Here is a 19,679-nt window from a genome sequence, read left to right as displayed (position 1 = left end):
ATTGGTTTGGTTTGTGTGGTTTAACGTCCCAAAGCAACTCAGGTTATGAGAGACGCCGTAGTGGAGGACTCCGGAAATTTCGACCACCTGGGGTTCTTTAACGTGCACCGACAACGCACAGCACACGGGCGCCTTGCTTTTCGCCTCCATCAAAGAGCGGCCGCTACGGCCGGGATACGATCTCGCATTCTTGGGAACAGTAGTCGAGCGCCCTAACCACTGCGCCACCCTGCATGCATGGTGCAGCCTTGTGAACCCCACGCGTATTGGGCCAGAAATGACAGCGAGTTCTAGACTAAGGGGACCATATATAGGTTTGAGATGTAGGGAAACAGCAGGGCGCCAGAGCGGATGCGCTGAATGCTGTGCTCAGAGGACGAAGGGTGTGGCACTGGCTAGAGTTGTCGTTAGTGTCTCCCTATATGTGTGCTCCGACCCTATTCTGAAACTGCCTAATGTATTGGCGGAGCACTAAGAGGTGTTTATAAACACCCAATGGTCGCCTGCGTCCTCACGTTTCGAAGTCAAGCTTTCTGACGGGCTAGTTGGTACATCATCTTTAAGAATTTGAATCAGCGAACAGAGGAAAAGGAAAGGCGATAGGACAGAAGCTTAACTCTCATGATTAATGACATAAACATAAAAACATAAACCAGGCGCGCTTATATGTCCCATAAAACCCGGAAAGGGAGGCATGAGAGGACGTGAACCAGACCTCAAAACAACAAGAGCAACGGACATCGTATAAACAAGAGTCGAATTATGAGCGAAATTTGATAACTTTTACCTCTATATCTATTTTTATTTCAGTGTGAATGTGCCTTTTACCAGTTCTTATCAAAATTCGGCCCATGTTGATATGATCTCTGTTGTTCTAGTTGTTTTGGTGGTCTGGTTCACGCTCTCCCATACATCCATCTTCTTTGCCTGGCTAATGTTTTTTGGTTATTAAAGTTGAAAGTTGCGCTCAATTCTGCCTTATCGTCTCTCCTTTTCTTGTCTTCGTTTATTCAGATTTTTAATGTACCATTTATGTTCTTTTTCCACCCTTTACACTGCTCTTTGTTTTAGTACGCTTTTAGAATTTTCGTGCTTTTTGTTGTTTTGCCGCCTTTTACACGGTTCTTTGTTTCTTCTCACCTGTCCTGAATCCTTTTTTTCATCTTGCTGTTCATTGTTTTCCAACCGATGTAAATGTGCCTTTTACCGGTTATTATTAAAATTCGGCACGTGTTGATATGGTCTCCGTTGCTCTTGTTTGGAGGTCTGGTTCACGTTTTCTCCGGCATACCTGTTCCAGGTTTCAGCGGATATATATATATATATATATATATATATATATATATATATATATATATATATATATATATATATATATATATATATGCGCAACTGATCTGTTTTTTTTTTTTTTTTTTTTTTTTTTGTCATTAAAGTTGAAATTTGAGCTTCCATCCTATCGTTTCTCGTTCTCCTGTGTTCGTTTATTTAGCACACAGCATTTCGTTATTTAGCGCGCAGCAAGAACACGTTCCGAAGATCCCTCAAAAGAATCGCCAAGTGGGCGCTCCATTTTGAGCGCGAGTCCGACAGAGGATCATGCTGCACTCTTGCATACTAGCATTACAAGACAGGAGACTACATTAATAGAATTACGAGCGTCTGTAATGTGCCACTTCGTTGGCACGCACAGAGATACTAAACTGACCCTCCTCCACTTTGTCTGTAGGCAGCACTATCATGTTCTCTGTTTTCTCTTATTAGAGGGTCACTGCAGAAACTACATTGGGAGAATGCGAAACCATTAGCGCTGCCGCGATGTTTTTGTATTTTTACTTCGTTACTTTGTAATGTGCTTATTTTTTATTATTTCACATTTATTTCTTTTTATTTTTGAATTTATTTCTTTAGATTGTTTTTGCTTTTTACGTTTTATTTTTCACAATAACTAGTTACAATCATCATTTATTAATATCAATAATATCGCTATTCATTATCGTCGTTAATTACCATTATTAATTTTACGCACACACTGCTAATGCTACCGAGCTGCGCAATAGCGCACACTTTCACTGTGCACACGTGAACCGCGCGTAAGGGAAAGTCTTAATATTACACCGCCCCATAGGCCTCACATTTTGGGCGCATCTTTTACGTCTCGCGTTTTGCAACGCAGCCTATTAAGGCTTTCGCCTTAACTCCGTCACGATCTAAACCCTGCCACTGCAGGAAAAAGATTTCTTCCTGTTAACTTTGGTTTACGTGGTTGTTGACTTCCACTGCATATTTTCCAAGCTTTTGCCCCTACGTTTTGTCCTCATGGTCGTGATCATCATCAAGGTCCCCTCAATCCGGCCCGGTGGCTCACAGGTTGCGACGTTCGGCTGCTGAGCACGAGTGCGCGGGTTCATGTCCCGGACGCCGCGGCCACCTTACAATCCATGTGAAGCGCAATAACATTCCTGCGCTGAGAGTTCTGTGCACATTAGAGAATTCCAAGCCGTTGAAATTAACCCGGAGCCGTCCATGGCAGAGTGCCACATGGTCCCCACTAAAGCGCTTCTAATTTCTGTAACGCAAGACATTTTTATTTTTTTACTTTTGTACATCACATTTCACCTTTTTCTTACGTGTAGGCCTGCTGCGTGTGCCCTGCCCTGTCAGGGTTGCACGTGCTTCGTCTAGCTATTTTACAATAGCTAATTTTGGTTGCGGTAAGAATGCACCAGAAATTATTTTCAACATATTCTTGAATTAATCGCACATTATGCGAATATCCCACCTTCGATGAAGTCGGCACCACCACATTGACGTTTGCGATAGAAATAATTTTTAAAAATTAACGTCACTGAGTAGGCTCTCCTCCTCCGCATGATATTCAGTGGTCAGTGACCGCAGTTCAGTATAAAGTTCGCGCTAACTCTCAGTCCTGACCCCAGCGCGTCTATCTGAGCGATCCATAACCAGCTTCGCAGCGTTGCAAAATGCGTCTCTATTTATGTCTCGCGAAACAGGAGCAAAAATTTCTCAAGAGGCCATAAATGTGTCGCCCACGCTGCGTGCAATCCACTCGCTCTCCCGCAAAAGGGGTCCGGCAAAGAGCGTCGCGACGGCGCGGCGCCGCTCTTCAAGCGCCTCAGTCGGGCGCGTCCGAGAGGCTGGCAGCGCGAGGAGGCGGTAGAACAGCCGTGTCGGCGTCGGGACGCGCTTCCTGTCATCGATTCAGCGGCCGAAAGGGGACGCTCCCTCCTTCCCTCGCGACTCCCGCAACCCTTTTGGGACGCCGCCGGGAGAGGCGGCATCCGTCCCAGCCGCCAAGCAGTCGCTGGGCGCTCCGCTTGCGGGGCACCTCAAAAAGCACCGTTGTAGTTCGCCCAGCAAAGGGATTTTCGGAAGCTGAAGGAGGTACAAGGAAGTGCAAGGTCGGCCAAAAGTTAACAGGCCGCAGGAGACCGCATTTGAGCATTATGGTCGTGCAGTTACGGCACCTCCGAAACGTAAAACCTCTGCAGAGGGTATAATTTTCGCCGCTGCGTGGTTTGGTATTTTTTTTTTTTTGTATCTTAAGTTCCAGGATATACGACACGAGGTGCGTGTACTGTGAATACGAGTATGGAGTGGGTGGCTGATTCGTGCGTCGGCAGGCAAGCGGCAACCGTCAACAAGTGTATAGCCTTCTGACGTATACTGTCTTTTCCGAGCGCTGTTTCTTCGTGTACGCTTTCCGTTTATAGAAAGTGAGATCTTTATTTGATCATCCGGAAACGAATTCCCTGCACCGCACGCGTAAGTAGCAATGAAGTTATAGTTACGCGCATCTCCAGTCTCTTCAAATGAGTTTGAGGCCTTTAAAATAACCTTCTCACTTCCTTCATTTCTCCACGATTTCTTCGCTGAAAAAAAAAAAAAAAAAACACTGCGCACAGAATCAAATTGCCTTCAGATTTAGTTCACGCGGCTGCCTCTGCGCGCGGCGAAATTCTCGAGCGATCGTCCTTAGATTCATCGCCAACTACCCACGCATTCGGCGATACCCAATTCGACTAGCGCCCGCGACTCTATGACGCAGTTTTTTTTTCTTTTTGCGGGTCCTAATTATGCCCTAATGATTCCGCTCCCAACAAACGCTCTCACCAGGGTGTTTGCTGAAGGGAGGCGCGATTAAGATTAAGATCAGCTGGAGCAGCTGCAGCAGTCATTAGCGTTTCAGGCGCCTCTTGTCTTTGACATAAAAAAATTCCCACTTTATTCGTCGATTATGCGTAACGGTCCAGGTATCAGTCGAAAAATTTATTTCAAGGTAAAGTACATTCACCGTTAATAATACGCGAAAATACCACGTACAAAAGAGCCTTGAATGGTAATTAGGACACAGCGAACCGAAAGCTCAGTGTTTAAAACATGCCAGCAAAACCCAAAATACAGTGCTCAATGCGTATGCTCATGTCTTTGTCTCGTATTTCCAATGGTTTGAAGAAGGAAATCGTGTTACGCTCCGGCAGTGGCAAAAGCGAGACGACGACTTAATTACCTTTGCTTTTACCAGCTTCGAATTGTCTCCTGCTTCCAGGATATCTCTACGGTTCTTCGATGCTTTTGCCGAATCATCAGAGTCAAGCGGCTCGCTTAGTGACGTCGATGCTTCATCACGGATAGAAAGAAAGGTACTGCGCTCAGGCGCTCTCCAACCAGTTGCACGACGGCCCGTATTCTTGTATCATCGCCGACTGATAAAGGCCCCACGCTGCATAGAAATTTCTTGCTTAGTGGTAAAAAAAAAAAACATAAACGACGCATTTATCTTATTACAATCTTAACTGACCTTAACGTTCAAGGAAAAGCTTTCCACAGATGGCGAAAAAAAAAAGTTATTTCTCGCAAATATATCAGACTGTACACCACGAAGTGGCGAGCGGTATACAAATCTAAGAACGAAGAATACGGAAGGCTTCGACATCACTGAATTCGCTGCGTAAGGAAAGGTACCGCTCCGTAAGAGGTCAAGAATATCACTGCGTAGAAGCATTTGATATGTTAACGTCGGTTGTTCTCCGCAGTGTGACACAGGTGAGCCCAAAAAGCCGGGCCCAAGTGAAAGCTCAGTTTACGGCGGGACTGAGTCTTCAGTTGAGCTGCAATAGGAGCATCCGCCGCCTTTCCCCTTTTTTTCGTCAATGTGCTCTTCTTATTTCACCTGCTTGCGAGACATGCAACTTTCGACAAGTTGGTGTCTGACGGTGGCCCCGACCGCTCCTTCCAAGCGGGGGGGCAGGAGATCTATTGAGAACTGCTTTGGCAGCGTGGAAAAAAGCCCCGCAATTTTGGCTCCAAGAAAATACGCCTGGCGAGTAAAAAATGCGTAGGGTGACCAAAGCGTGGTAGGTCCATCGAGATGCATTTGAACTTGGACGATGATGCGAAACAGTCTCGAAAGGAGAAAAAAAGAAAGAAAAAGAGTTGGTGTAGATAATGAAACCATAAACGATGCATCCTATACGAATGGATGTGCCCCTCGTGATCGTCCAATCGTTTATTTGGCGCCAAAACGGACTTTTTTTTTCTTTTTTTTTTTTTTGGGGGGGGGGGGGGGGGAAATCTCAGTCTCATGACCTTATAGTTTGGCTTTCGCGCGGTGCCACAGAGCTCGAATTCGCAATTCGTAAACTCGCGCCAAGAGTGGATCGTCGTTCAAACATCGGGATCAGAAGCGGATCGCGTGCATCATGACAAGTGGGCGCGGCTGCGATTACTCGAAACGCCACAAGCAAAAAAAAGAACTCTTCATTGTTGTTGTTTAGGGTGCACGAGGCGTCGCTTTGTTTATGCAGCCTGATGATGCGCCTCGACATTCGGTTCTCTCCAAGGCACCCGCGGGCTAGAAACCTGAGACGCTGCCGGAGCAAGCGCGTTGCGACAGCTTCCCGGAGGAACGACAGGGAGGAGCATCGGCCGAGATGTGAATGACAGGATCAAACAGAGAGAACGCAGTTACAGCGCGGACTACACGAATAAAGACGGCAGCACACGGTGCGGCACGCATTCAGAAGCTTGCAGCCCAGCGCTATAGGCAGCACTTATTCGAATTTATGAAGAGGACACAGCTGAAGCGAGCGTTTGTTTTTCCTATGGTTAAGTGAACATAGTATTCGCCCCCTACGTTATTTTCGCTCGCTGTCTTGAGAGTGATGGCTAGGATTTCTAATCGTGATCGTGGAGCAAACGGGCTGCAATCAAAAACAGCGCTCGGCACCTTGCAAGCGTAAGCACCGCTAGCTGAAGCTCATAAGTCGAGATCAAGCGTTTGCGAAACCTCTCACAACGTTTGCGAAACATTTTTGGGCTTGTCCCATTCCGTAAGACATGATAGGAGTGTCAAGTTGTGCCGAGCTCACACAAGCAGCACTGATTATCACCGAGAGAGGAACCGATATCGCGCTGGCCGCCAGTGTGCATGCACGTGGCGACTTTGTGGGAGCGTGTCACGATTTCATGGTTTTCTTGCCTGTTACGCTTTCCGCTTCAACGCCACTACAGAAATGCACACTCAAAGCCAAAAAGAAGCTTTGTTTCATAATTCCCTGAGGATTTTTTTTTTTTTTTACCTCTTACAAACAATCTGCGAGGCACAGCCAGTCAACTTGCTCGTTCCGAAATCGCTATCACCCATAGCTCGGAAGAGAGCTGGGTGACTCTGCGCGGTCACTTGGCGTCCACGTTTTTTCTTTTTCTCCCTCAACAAAACTCTCTTTTGGGTGAAGCTTCTGTCTTCTTTTCCTTACAGCCTTGCGGCCTTTTACACCCTAAAACCGGATGAAACTGACTGACTTAAAATTGGGGCCTACGGCCTCTTTGAGCTGTCTGGTTGGCTGCATCGGAGGAGAGCAGCCAGACAGGCAACCCCAAGAGTGCGGCGCAAGACCCCGCCCCTGCGCAGTGCCTGCACGCAACAGGTGGATTTAGGCGCCGGAAAGCAGCTCTTCCCGCGGCTTAGCACGTCGCAGCGGCGCCGACCGCCATGCAGTACAGTGCGCCAACCATGCGTGACCTTTTTCGAGGGCTGCTGGTGTTGCTGGTGGCCCTCGCGGTAGACAGCGGCAGCCGCCGGCTCCCTGAGGTCGCTGTGGTGGTGCCGGAAGGGCCGCGACGAGGCGGCGATGTCCACCGGTATGTGGCTCACGAATTGAGTCATGGTGGTCAACAGGTACCGCCGCGTGTGAGGCCCACGCCTCTGGAGCGCCGGGCCACCGTCGCCGGCACCACGTGACACCGGAGTGCGAGCTGGTGCACGACGTTGCGGCAACAGGCGACGCCTCGAAGGGTCGCCCCGGGGAGAGCCCGCGGTGCCGACCCGAGCGCCGCGAGATGGGGTTGCCGCGGGAGACGGTTGCTAGGAAACCACTCGCTCCCGACACACCCACTGCGCCGAGAGGCACTGCATCCCCGATCGGCAAGAGCAGTCGTAGGCTGGGCCCGAGGTGACAAATTGGGCAGCACTGCAGCGACGCCAGGCCGATTCGATTGCTCGGGCCGATCGCCGCGTCCTCCTTTCCCACAACCCGCGTCGTCCCCGTAGCCGTACCCGTTTTTAGCTCATTTCATAGACTGTTGTTTCTGCGGCCTGCATATTGGGCGCACATCTCTTCGCTTTAAAAAGGCGCTCCTTTTTCTCGCCGCCGCCGCTCGTATTGCGTTCTCTAAAAACAGAACGAGGGCTCCTGGTAACGGTAATAAATAGGCGGTTCGGTAATCTGCCCGCCCGGCGCGCGCTGTAAGGTTTAGCATTAGTTTTACAGTTGGCGTTTTGACAAGGAACCCATGGGGCATCGGCGTCCTTCCTCCTCAGAAATGTGAGAAGGATGAACACGAAGACAGCATGGGTCTGGCAGATCAGCCTTCCCTATATGATTCTTGTGTAATAGGGCGTTTATTGACGCTCAGATGGATAGCTGTGAGGACAGGACCTTGCAACGGCGAGCCCAGCGTACTTCTTCTTTGTCTTCGTCGCACAACGCACAGGTGCATGTCGATGGCGATGACTATCGCAGTACATTTTCCCCCCGGGTAAAAAAAAGGAGCCATCCTGGCGACTTATGGCGCAGAAAGCACAGCGGGGTCATAGAATGGCTTCAATCGGTTCACGTGAACTGTTTCACGACCACGGCGACGCAAGTCCGCAGAGGGCGTGACGGGCTCAACTACGTAGTTGACTGCAGATGTTTGCTGGAGGACCCTATATGGCCCGTGGTAGCGAGCAAGAAACTTCTTTGAAAGGCCAGGGGTTGTGGAGGGCACCCAGAGCCACACCAGTGTGTCCGGGAGATATGACGAAGCTTCGCCGGTATCACGGAGGTATTTTTGTTGCCACTGATTTTCTGTTGTGAGAGAGCGGGCGAGCTGACGGCATTCTTCTGCGTACGTGACGGCATCGGATAGCGGGGAAGATTCGGAAACGTCAGGGCGGTAGGGAAAAAGTGTGTCCATAGTACAGGGTGGCTCGCGCCCGTAAAGGAGAAAGAATGGAGAGAATCCAGTAGTGGCCTGTGTCGCGGTGTTATATGCGTAAGTAACAAACGGTAGAACTTGGTCCCAATTGGAATGGTCGGTGTTCACGTACATAGCCAGCATGTCACCGAGAGTGCGGTTAAAACGTTCTGTCAGTCCATTCGTCTGAGGGTGGTACGAGGTAGCGGTGCGGTGTATGATGCGGCATTCTTTCAGGAGAGCCTCAAGAGCGTCTGATAAGAAAACGCGTCCGCGGTCACTGAGCAGTTCGCGAGGGGCACCATGGCGAAGAACCAGGTTTTTCAGAATAAAGGCAGCCACGTCGCGTGCGGAAGCAGAGGGCAATGATGATGTCTCAGTGTAGCGGGTTAGATGATCCACTGCCACGATAATCCAGCGGTTGCCAGCTGAAGTTGTAGGAAGGGGACCGTATAGATCTATGCCGACACGATCAAACGGACGGGCAGGACAGGGCAACGGCTGCAAGGAAGCAGAGGACTTGAGAGGAGTTTTTCGGCGTTGGCAAGACTGGCAGGAGCGGAATAAATGGCGGACAAAGCGGTACATTCCACGCCAGAAGAAGCGTAGACGCAAGCGCGTGTAGGTTTTCAACACTCCGCCGTGGGCGCACTGGGGATCAGTATGGAAAGCAGCACAAATTTCGGCGCGGAGATGACGGGGGATGACTAAAAGCCACTTCCTTCCGTCGTGAAGATAATTGCGGCGATAGAGCAGCCCGTCACGAATTGAAAAATGGTGAGCTTGGCGGGCAAGCGCCCGATACAGACGACCTGGAGAGTGACTTGAAAGAAAGTCCAGAAGTGTAGATATCCACGGGTCGCGCCGCTGTTCCGTGGCCATGTCAATAGTGGCAAGCGAAGACAAATCGTAGGCGCAGATCTCATCAGGCAACGAAGAGGGAGGCAGCGGTGAGCGCGAAAGAGCGTCCGCGTCAGTATGCTTGAGGCCTGAGCGATATATGACACGAATGTCATACTCTTGGAGGCGAAGAGCCCAGCGAGCAAGGCGGCCGGACGGGTCCTTGAGGGACGCCAGCCAGCACAGAGCGTGATGATCAGTGACCACATAAAATGGTCGGCCATAGACATACGGACGGAATTTGCCGATGGCCCAAATAATGGCCAAGCATTCTCTTTCCGTAACAGAATAATTGGACTCTGCCTTGGTCAAGGTGCGGCTTGCGTACGCCACCACATAGTCTCGCACCTGTGCGTTGTGCGACGAAGACAAAGAAGAAGTACGCTGGGCTCGCCGTTGCAAGGTCCTGTCCTCACAGCTCTCCATCTGAGCGTCAATAAACGCCCTATTACACTTGTGAATATCAACGACTATTAAAGGAACAGAATTCTATTAACAAAGGACGAGTAGTCCAAGAACAACTACCCCCCCCCCCCCCCTTCCCCCCTTTCATCTCTTGCCTGTTCCATAGTCCTAGTCCCAAGAATGGTTTTTCAATGAGCAACAGATAAAACTGATAAGTGCTTATGTCATACGACACCGATTCCGAGTAAAAATCCTTCATTCAGCTACACTGCTGCAAAATGACCAAGCCCGATGCGACAAAGCGTTCAAAGAGTCGGGTCTTCCCCAAAAGAACGAGAAACTGAAAGCACCTTAAACTCAAGCGTCTGTGAAAGTGCGACGTCGTAAGCGGCAGGTCGCCGCGCGGCCTCGGTTTGCAGCGGCCACGCACGCCGCGTAAACAGGGCCGCGTGCGCGAGATGACGCGGCAGAAGCTGCAGGTAAGTACGCCCGCGTCTCCGGTGGGCCCCGGCACGCAACATCAGAGCGGGCCGCGACAGAATGCCGCGGGCGCGCCCCGGACTCGGCGCCCCCGCGCGACTTCCACACTCTTTTCTCCTCAAAGGAGCTCGCTCGGGGGAGCGCGCGTACTACTCCAGTTTATAAAAGGAGATATGTCTCTGGCGCGCACAAAGCGGCGGCCTACGCAGGCGTGCCCCAGCTGTGAACGCCGGCGACGACGGTGCGGGCGCCGCTTCGACGCGCGCCTCCGTGACGGCGCGCCGCGCGAACAAGACGCCGGCGCCAAAAGAGCCGAGAATTCGTGACCGGCCTCGCGCGCGCGAGCATCGTTCCTCTGTCCCATGTCGTGGCGCCTACCATATCTCTGTCAAGGCGTTCTCCTCGCTCTCTCTCCTTCGGGTTGCTCCAGCAATAGCTTTCGACTGTGCTTTTGTTCAGGTGTCGCACTGGAAATGCAGGGATCGATTTCGTCCGAGCGAGGAGCTACGACCGTATAAATGTTTAATGACGAGCGTCAACGAGCTGAATGCGCGGTTGCGAGCCATATAGTAGCGCACTTTGTAGAAACGCCCGTCGTGGGAGCAGTGACTACATTCTTCTTTTCTTCGTCTCATGCACTCTGCCGGTTTCCTATCGCTACTGCTGTTGTTTTATTGCGACTGTACCGCAACTCTGTAGGGTTAATTCGGTTACCAATAATTCAAAAGCGATTGGATGTATTTATTTAGGAAATCCATGGCTCAGGTGTGAATCTGCAGCGCTTGAAGAGGGTGGTCGGCCAGAAAACGGAGGCGAACACGGTTTTCCCGGATATAAGATTTCTCTCGAGAAAGAGGGGAGCACTCGCTTCCTCTCTTATGCGCCATTACACCGTGCAGTGAACCAGAGTGCTGGTCCACTTTAATGCTACAGTTTCGGGACCCTTATGTGCTTAATTAGTGCTTTTGTGTAAAGGGGGGAAAAAAAAAAGGAGTCGAATTGCGAAAATTACTCCTGCACGCACTGCTGAATGCAACATGAACGAATCACCCGTTCACAGTGGCTACAAAACAGTGAGACGATCTGGGGTCGAATGATATCAGACTGCAAGAATCTCACATAATCAATCGAATTCCAAAGAGCGCTAGGTTTTTCGCCAGCGATAGCTTTGCATTTTGTTAAGTCATTCGAATGGACCTGGCCAATATTATCATTCGAATTTTCTCTGTATTCCAACATCCTGAGCAACACGAATCACAGGCTGCTTTTTAACGCGTCTATATGAAATGGTAATGTTGCTATCAAATTTACGATTGACGGTTAGTTTCCCCGAAGCCTGCAGCCTAAATAATGTTCATTGCCAGAAAGGATCACGCATGCATCACTAAGAATTGAAGAATTATGTGTTTTTCGCAACCGCTATCGAGTTAAAACGGCGACCGTAACCTAGACCGTTTGTTGTTAGCCTAGCCACACAATAAAAAGTCGTCTTGCTTGCACGCCTGGATGGCGCTGTTTCACTGAAGGTGAGCGCCGAGTTTTAGGTGAATACTTTGTACTAGTGGACGTAAAAAAAAGGACCGGCGACAAACTGGAAATTGTCATCCCGTGTCTACAAACGCCCGCCATGCGGGCGAAATCCCACACGATCTTTGTCCGCCTCCAGCGCGTTTTCAGCGCTGTCAAGATCGCGAGCGCTGAATGTCCCTGCGCGTTGAGAAAGTTAAAATAATACCACCACGCCTGGGGTTTAATGCTGCATTGTTACAGGTAAGCCAGGCTTTGCGAAATAATTGCGTGCCCTCGGAGGTGCGGGACGGCACGAATATTCATAGTAGACGCGGGCTTCTATTCCTGCTTTTACTCGACGCTAATCCAATCTCTAGGCATGAAACGGGTGAAGTGCAATTTGCCGATGGGGCTTAGCGTGTAAGCTTACTCTTTGCTGGCGAGTTAACTCGACTCGCTATAGCCGCTTTACTTTGCTTCTTGATTGCTGGCTCCTGCTTTCCTAAAGCGCTTTTTTTGCCGCTCCGGTCTTTTAACTTCGACGTTTTATTATGAAACACAAGCGTTTAATAAACAAGCTCCAGCGTGAAAGTATAAGATGCAGGGAGAGAAAAAAATAAAAGCCGACACTTTAATTGCAGCTCGGGTTACGAGGAGGTACAATTTTAGGAGCGTTACGGTTGCGCCGAGGCCGCTATTAAATCGACCCCCCCCCCCCCCCCCCCCCCCCAGCCGCGATTAAAGAAAATAAAACAAAGCTATGATGGCAACGAATCCTTATCTTGGATAATGAGGTCGTAATTCGCAGTGTATGCACCCAAAGCGGCAGTCTTAATGGTTTGCTGCTGACAGGATGAAAGCAATGGAATATCTCCCCTCTTTTCAATCTTGTTCACCTTTAGAAAGCCAGGCAGCAGAGCTGCGGATCTTTCTTGGCTATAGTTCGCGGCTTCACAACAGCCTGGCGGTGATTTCGTGAGAATTTCCAATACTAGCCTTATGTAAAAACATTACAAGAAAGGGGAGCACACTGTCGCAAACTGGCTTTCTATGGGATGAGCTGCATACCGCTGCTTACGAACAGATAAAGCGATTCCACATCGACAACACATCTTTCCCTAAAGAAAATATAAAAAAATCTGCTTGAAATGATTGCCTTATGGCTGCCTCCCCACATCGTATACATAGAGAAGTATACGCAAGCTGCCATTTAAACACAACCCGCCGAGGTGGATCAGTAATTAAGACGCTCGGCTACTGAATCGGAGCACCCGCGGGATCGGACACGACCGTGGCCCAACGCGTTTCGATGGAGGCGAAACGCAAAGGCGTCCGTGTGATGTGCAATGTCAGTGCGCTTTAGAGCCCTAAGTGATTGAAATTATTCCCGATTCCTCCACTACGCACCTCTTTCTCTTTTCCTTATTTTATTCCCACGTTACTGCGTTCCCTCAAAACGCGGTCGAGTGTCCACTGAGAAGTGTGACAAATACTGCCCCTTTCTTTTCCTATAAAACAATTTACGTTTGAATTTTACATTTAAGCATAAGGGCCACAATTTCATAGCCAAAATCGATCTTGTCTTGCCACCCCTTACTGCGCGTAATAAAGTTACTCCTTCGCCATCCGTTACTGCCAATGGACAAAGAAGTGCACTTTCCGCGTCCGCCAAGGTCCATATCCTTGGCTATAGTTTCCCAAGCACCCGAACACGGTTCATAGCGCCCCCGGCCTGACGTCACGGTGCACTGCAACACTCTCCTCTAGTACGTGTTAACTTCAGGTTCTTAACTTGTACGCTGGGCAAACTCCTGGCGAACAGATAACCAAAGTACAAAGCGTCTTTCTGCGTACTTTATTCACGATGTAGCAAACTGACTCCCCGAACTGTTCCACGTTAACTTGCTTCGAGTATAGTATGCACGTCAAGCATAATAATAATAATAATAATAATAATAATAATAATAATAATAATAATAATAATAATAATAATAATAATAATAATAATAATAATAATAATAATAATAATAATAATAATAATAAACAATATAACACGAAGCTGCTGGCCTGCCAAGGCAGTCAACGAGACGACAGCCACTGATGATAACCTCATGGTCAATCGGTATTACGATAAGTATTCGATAACTGAAGGAATATTGTAGTGCATGCAGCTCTCGTATTAGGGTTAAAAGAAGTAAGTGCATTTTTCGCACTATGCATGTATGTCCCATTTGTTGTTGTATCCGGACCTGAGGCGAACAGATGTGTAGACGCCGGTTAGGAAGAACGCGGGTACACTCGTAGGCGATATGGCAGCGTCAGGGCGTAAATGTAACATCTGTCTCTTTCATGCGGGATGCCGCGGGCGCGTTTTTGCGTAGATGAGTCATCGGGGATCGCCCGCACGCAAACAAGCACGAGCACATAGCTTTGTGCAGGATTGAACTTCCGCATCACTGAATTCGCGAAGTGATTTTTATTTCTCCAGATTACAGCCACTAGTGCGGGTTTCTATACGATACATCGGTAGCCGAAAACGCACGCCAGTTAGTGCAGAAGATTGGAAAGATATCTGCACCCTCGACCTCCGCGCGCGACAGGCACTCAGCAAAGTTATAGAGCTATAGGTTAGGTTCTGAAGTTTAACAACCGAAATAAGAAAAATGACATAGAAATTTAAGCACATTTCCTACAGTCGTAGGGATAAAAAGCGCTAACAGGTGCACAGTATTTGATGCCATGCTGCATATTTTCCAGCTGTCTCCGCTGCCGCATTCTTTGGTGCTCGGTTAACGTCGCTGCTCTCTCCCTCTTCTTCATGGAAAACGTTCGGCGAATGAAAAGCTCGCGTCCGGCTTCATCTGCTTGTTTGCGTGGCTGTCATTGTCAACACGTTACAATATATCAATAAAGAACTATACCAACGCGAGCACAAATGCGACAAATGCAGACAAAACGCCATACCAGGAATGTATGTGTTTGCCATTTGATTCGAGAAGGCAGAACTCCATGCTTTATAAAGTGGCCGCAGTCGGAATGAAACAGCCGGTATTTAAATAATAATAAGAAAATGACTATATAACTATTTCTTTATATCACAGTTGGTGTGTGTTTCTTGTTTTTTCTGTAATGCTGTTGGTCTTCCGATCCCGGCCAGGGAACGAAAAGACATCCGTATCCTGCGCGACGTCAGTGCATGTTAAAGATCCCCAGGTGGTCGATATTATTCCAGAGCCCACCACTACGACACCCTTGCTCTCTTTCTCCCAGTCACTCCATCTTTCATCCCTTCCCTCATGGCGCTGGTGAGGTGTTCACCAGTTAGTGAAACAGTTATGGCGCCATTTGCTTTCATCAAAACCAATTTCCACCTTCTTATTTGTAATACCCTCGAAGAACGGACTTCGACGCGCTTCCTTTTGTAAAACCATGACTAAAGCTGGCTTCTTACCATGGCGACTGTTAAATATGCGATGTTTCCCCAAGAGTACAATCTTTATGCAATGCAGGACTGAGAAATTGGGGTCAAATTTTGGAAAATAGCTTTTGAACGTATTTCTTTTCCCCATATTTTGCACAACTGCTCCATAACCATCAATATATTCGCAGATCCTTCCTCGACAGACTCGTAAACTTCTTTTTTTTTTTTTTGTTGTTGGTGTCCGTTTTCAAATTAGCACACTCCACCGATTTTATACGGCAGCTTGACATCTGTTGTGAGCGCCAGGACACACTTCAGAACCAAACATTATGCTACGCAATTGAAGCTCAGTCAGTTTGTATCAAAATGTGCATGAAAGTATCTTACAACATTCCACAGCTGCTTCCCAATTAATTTAAAAAACACAGTCCATTAATTTCAAGAACACAGTCCATTAAATTTCTACGGGAATTTTAACGACTCGGTGCCAGCGCGGGAAAAACTTTAAAGCAAATTTTCGCTGTGCGTCAGTAGTTTAGACCACCATTCTCTACAGCATATGTGCACAACAGTATCTCATAATACAGTTGCTTTAGAATTAAAAGGTGTCCTGGAAAGTCCAACTTGATATCTCATTAAAAAAAAATAAATCCCTTCAATTTTCGTGCGTAACCTGAAATAGAACATGCAAGCCGATTGAGAATGTGCAAATTACATATAAATTTGTGACGGCAGCTGTATAGCATTCTTTGTTAGCCCTGAAGGCCTTCTGAAATGTGTGTGCATTTCTTCCCGGCCTTCAATATATATATATATATATATATATATGGGACACTTAAGCTCCGCCTTTAAGGGTTATGACGCGATAGCGTAGGCTACCAGCCCACATATAAAGCCCGATTTAACCAACCCGTATGAACTTGCCTTAGTCGCCTAGGGGTAACGTGAATGCTAGAGACCAGGCAGGCTGATTCTGATATCACCCTCCCAATAAAAGGAGAGGCCCGCGTTGGCAGCTGCCAGCGTAATGTCAGGAAGCCCTACGTCCAGTTAATGCTCGGCCATGTCAGCTGCCAGCTCCCGCCTGCCAACGCCATGTTCGTGTGATTTTTCGCTCACAACGCCGGCGCCGTCGACCGGCCGCCGACGCTGGATTTTCGGTGACTGGGGCCTTTACGCTAAGTGTGGAGATTTCGCACCAAAGGGTTTCAAATATCTCTGCGACACACACACACACACACACACACACACACACACACACACACACACACACACACACACACACACACACACACACACACACACACACACACACACACACACACACACACACACACACACACACACACACACACACACACACACACACACACACGCACGCACACACACACACACACACACACACACACACACACACACACACACACACACACACACACACACACACACACACACACACACACACACACACACACACACACACACACACACACACACACACACACACACACACAAAGGCATGAAGTTGGTACAAGAAACTACGAATTTAGGTCACCCAATTTTGTTAGAGCGAACTTTCAAAGCGAAATATTTAAATCTCGGCACTGCAAAAGGAGCTACAGGAAAAGGAAGCAATACTTAATATGGTGTTACAAATGAAGTTCATATAGGTCACCTTTTGACCAAGAAATTCCACGCTCAACTAAAACAAGCGCCCTGCGTACAGTCTTCCCTTCGACAGAGGATAATTACTTCCGTCGTAATTTTTGGCTAATTCGCGTTGCAAGTTCCTAGCTCGAGCAAGGCAGGTGCACACATGGCAATATTGCACCGCAAATGCGAATCGCACCGCACGTTGCACAAGTCTAGACAGCGCGTCCCAAACGGAAAGCATGAATTCACTCAAGGCGGCTGAAGCAGCCAAAGTGGCAGGAATTCAGACCCTGACTGCCTCCTCACTTCCGGCGACGTCACGCAAGACGTCTCGGCGTCACGAGCACGAGGCACAGCGCCCAGCTCATCGGCAACGGAGACTGTGACGTGTGCCAGGTCCCCGGGACCGTACAACGTGCAATACGCTCCTGTACCGCATACGCGGTCGAGCGGCATGCAGAAACCGCCCGCTTCCCCAACCCGCATCGAAAACCGGCGGTTTCCCGAAGAGGTTATTTTACGTCCTTGGCCGGGCCCTATCAACGAGACAATGAGGGCCGTGATGGGACTATAGCAGTGCGCGCGTCCTACTTTCGGGAACGCCTATAGGGCCATTTGGGAACGGCGCCAGCGAACATACATGCAAATGAACAAACAAGCAAGCACGCACGCACATGTGCAAGCACATGGTTGAAAATTCTTTATGGTCCAGCTGTGGGGTTGCGCTACGCAGGTAGTACATGCAAACATGTCGCGCTATAAAATTGCTCGATTCTTGGTTGTAAGCTTTGGCAGCCCAAAAAATCGTGTAACAAAAACCCGAAAGTTTATTATCTGCCTAATCTGTGGCACTATCCAAGCTTTTATGGGATACGCTTTTTCATGTGTTTTTCACCATGCACTAAAAAATTACGCCAGTAATTTTATCAATTCCAGGATGTAATCATCGGATTTGACTCTTTTCAATGTAAAACTGTAGATCTTAGCAAGTTTCGTTCCGAAAGCTTTATTTCTACAGTATTCACTGGGGCCATATCTAAAAAAATAATTTTTAAACATGATCACTATGTGAACTAAGCAGAACAGGGGCGAGAACATGCAATGTGCTCCGTCAGGGGCGCTGTGCGCTTCCAAAACAACGAAATCACAATCACAGATGCGATCGCCTTCTCTGTCTACGTTCCATTTCGTCGGCGAACAGGAGAACTAGCTAGAAAGCATGGAATATATAGCATTATTTCCACTTAATTCTCAGCAGCATCCAAAAATATTGATTCGTATCGAAATGATAGACGCTGACAGTGGACGAAACAACAGGGCAACCTCTTGTCCTGTCGTTTCCTGTCTGCGTCAGCCATTTCTTTAGTAACAATGAATTTACAAAGCCGATAACTAGGCCAACTAAACACATTAAATGTCCGAATGTAGAAGAGGTGCATCTTTCTTTCCTCTTGCTGCTGCCACTGGAGGGATGGCTAATGACTCCTTCGCTGTTGTAGCTTTCTGGGTTCACATTTTCCACAAATATATCCATATTCTATGCAATCGATCGTAAAGCTAATCTGAAGAAGGAATAAATGAGACCACGCTCAAAATAGTGCAAGTTATGATGATGCGTTTTTTTCTTCTTTTAAGCGTTACGGAGTGACTGTCATTATAATCGTATTTCAGGAGGAAAGATGGACGATGGTGCTTGCCATTACAGTATAACTTGACTAAGCTTCAGTTCCAGGTTTTCGCACATATCAAAAAAGAAAAAACACACACAAACCAACTTTCTGTGTTCTCATGTTTCCAATCAGCTGATATGCCTACAGATGTAAGGGAAATTCGCTACAAAAAAAATTAGTTCCCGAGAGCCTGCATTCTTTAGACTTTATCTGGCCCTCTAAATTCGCACACCCATACTAACTGTTGACGTCGCCATTCCATCATTTTCTCAGTTTTGTCCTGACTCTAGCTGTAAAACGCGGAGAGTGCGGTTACTAAATCCCTGCTCAGGACGACTTCATTGTCGTCCACGCCGAAATTCTTTGTCCCCGGAAAGACGTCTGCGAACTATTCCGATTGCTTGATTCCGAGCAGCAGGATAAATTTGGCACGAGAAAGCTTGCAATTTGAATGTGGGAAACGTTGGCCTTGCTTATTCCTGGCACTTTGTCTGATATGCATGAGAGCAACGTGGGGGACATATCCGAGTCTAAAATCCGTGGCTTCTGAATTCACAGGCCTCTCTTGGCCAAGAAAATCGACGGAGAACAAGAAACAAGATGCAGCGTACTCTTTCCTTAATTGCCGACGAGACATCAATCAGGGCGCGTGTTGAAAAACAAACGTGCTCTCTCTCTCTCTCGCCGCCCTGTCCTCGGGCGCCTTATTTATCGACCGCGGCTCTCAGCAGGGGCTGTGCATAGAAAGGCGTTTCTACAAGGGCTTTCAGATAGTAGCCTGCCAAAGCCGGAGAAATTGACTCACTTAATTCCGACGTATCTCGAGCAGTTGGCATGATCACAGCTAGGCAATGTGCGGAGAAAATCGGGCCGCAGAGAACTAGGCACATTACACGAAATGACCACCGTCCCCGCATTCCTTCTTTCCCCCTGCTTTTAAGGAACGTTCCACCCGAGTCCATTCGTATATTCCAGCGCGTCGACCAAATCTTTTATTTCTCAGAGTAATTAAGGCAATAAAATGAGAACCTTCTACTGATGACCATTCACTCAGCCACACTTGACAGCGGCTCGACCTTGCTTTCGATCGTTTAATCTGATTTAAAACAGGATGTCTGTAAACAGGGCGCGCGTCATGTTTACGTCTTCCATGTCACTCG

This window comes from Amblyomma maculatum, chromosome 1, assembly GCF_055883805.1.
Source record: "Amblyomma maculatum isolate TAMU_Amacu chromosome 1, ASM5588380v1, whole genome shotgun sequence".
Lineage (NCBI taxonomy): Eukaryota > Metazoa > Arthropoda > Arachnida > Ixodida > Ixodidae > Amblyomma > Amblyomma maculatum.
The sequence above is the reverse complement of the archived record's forward strand: the minus strand, read 5'-3'. Positions refer to the sequence as shown.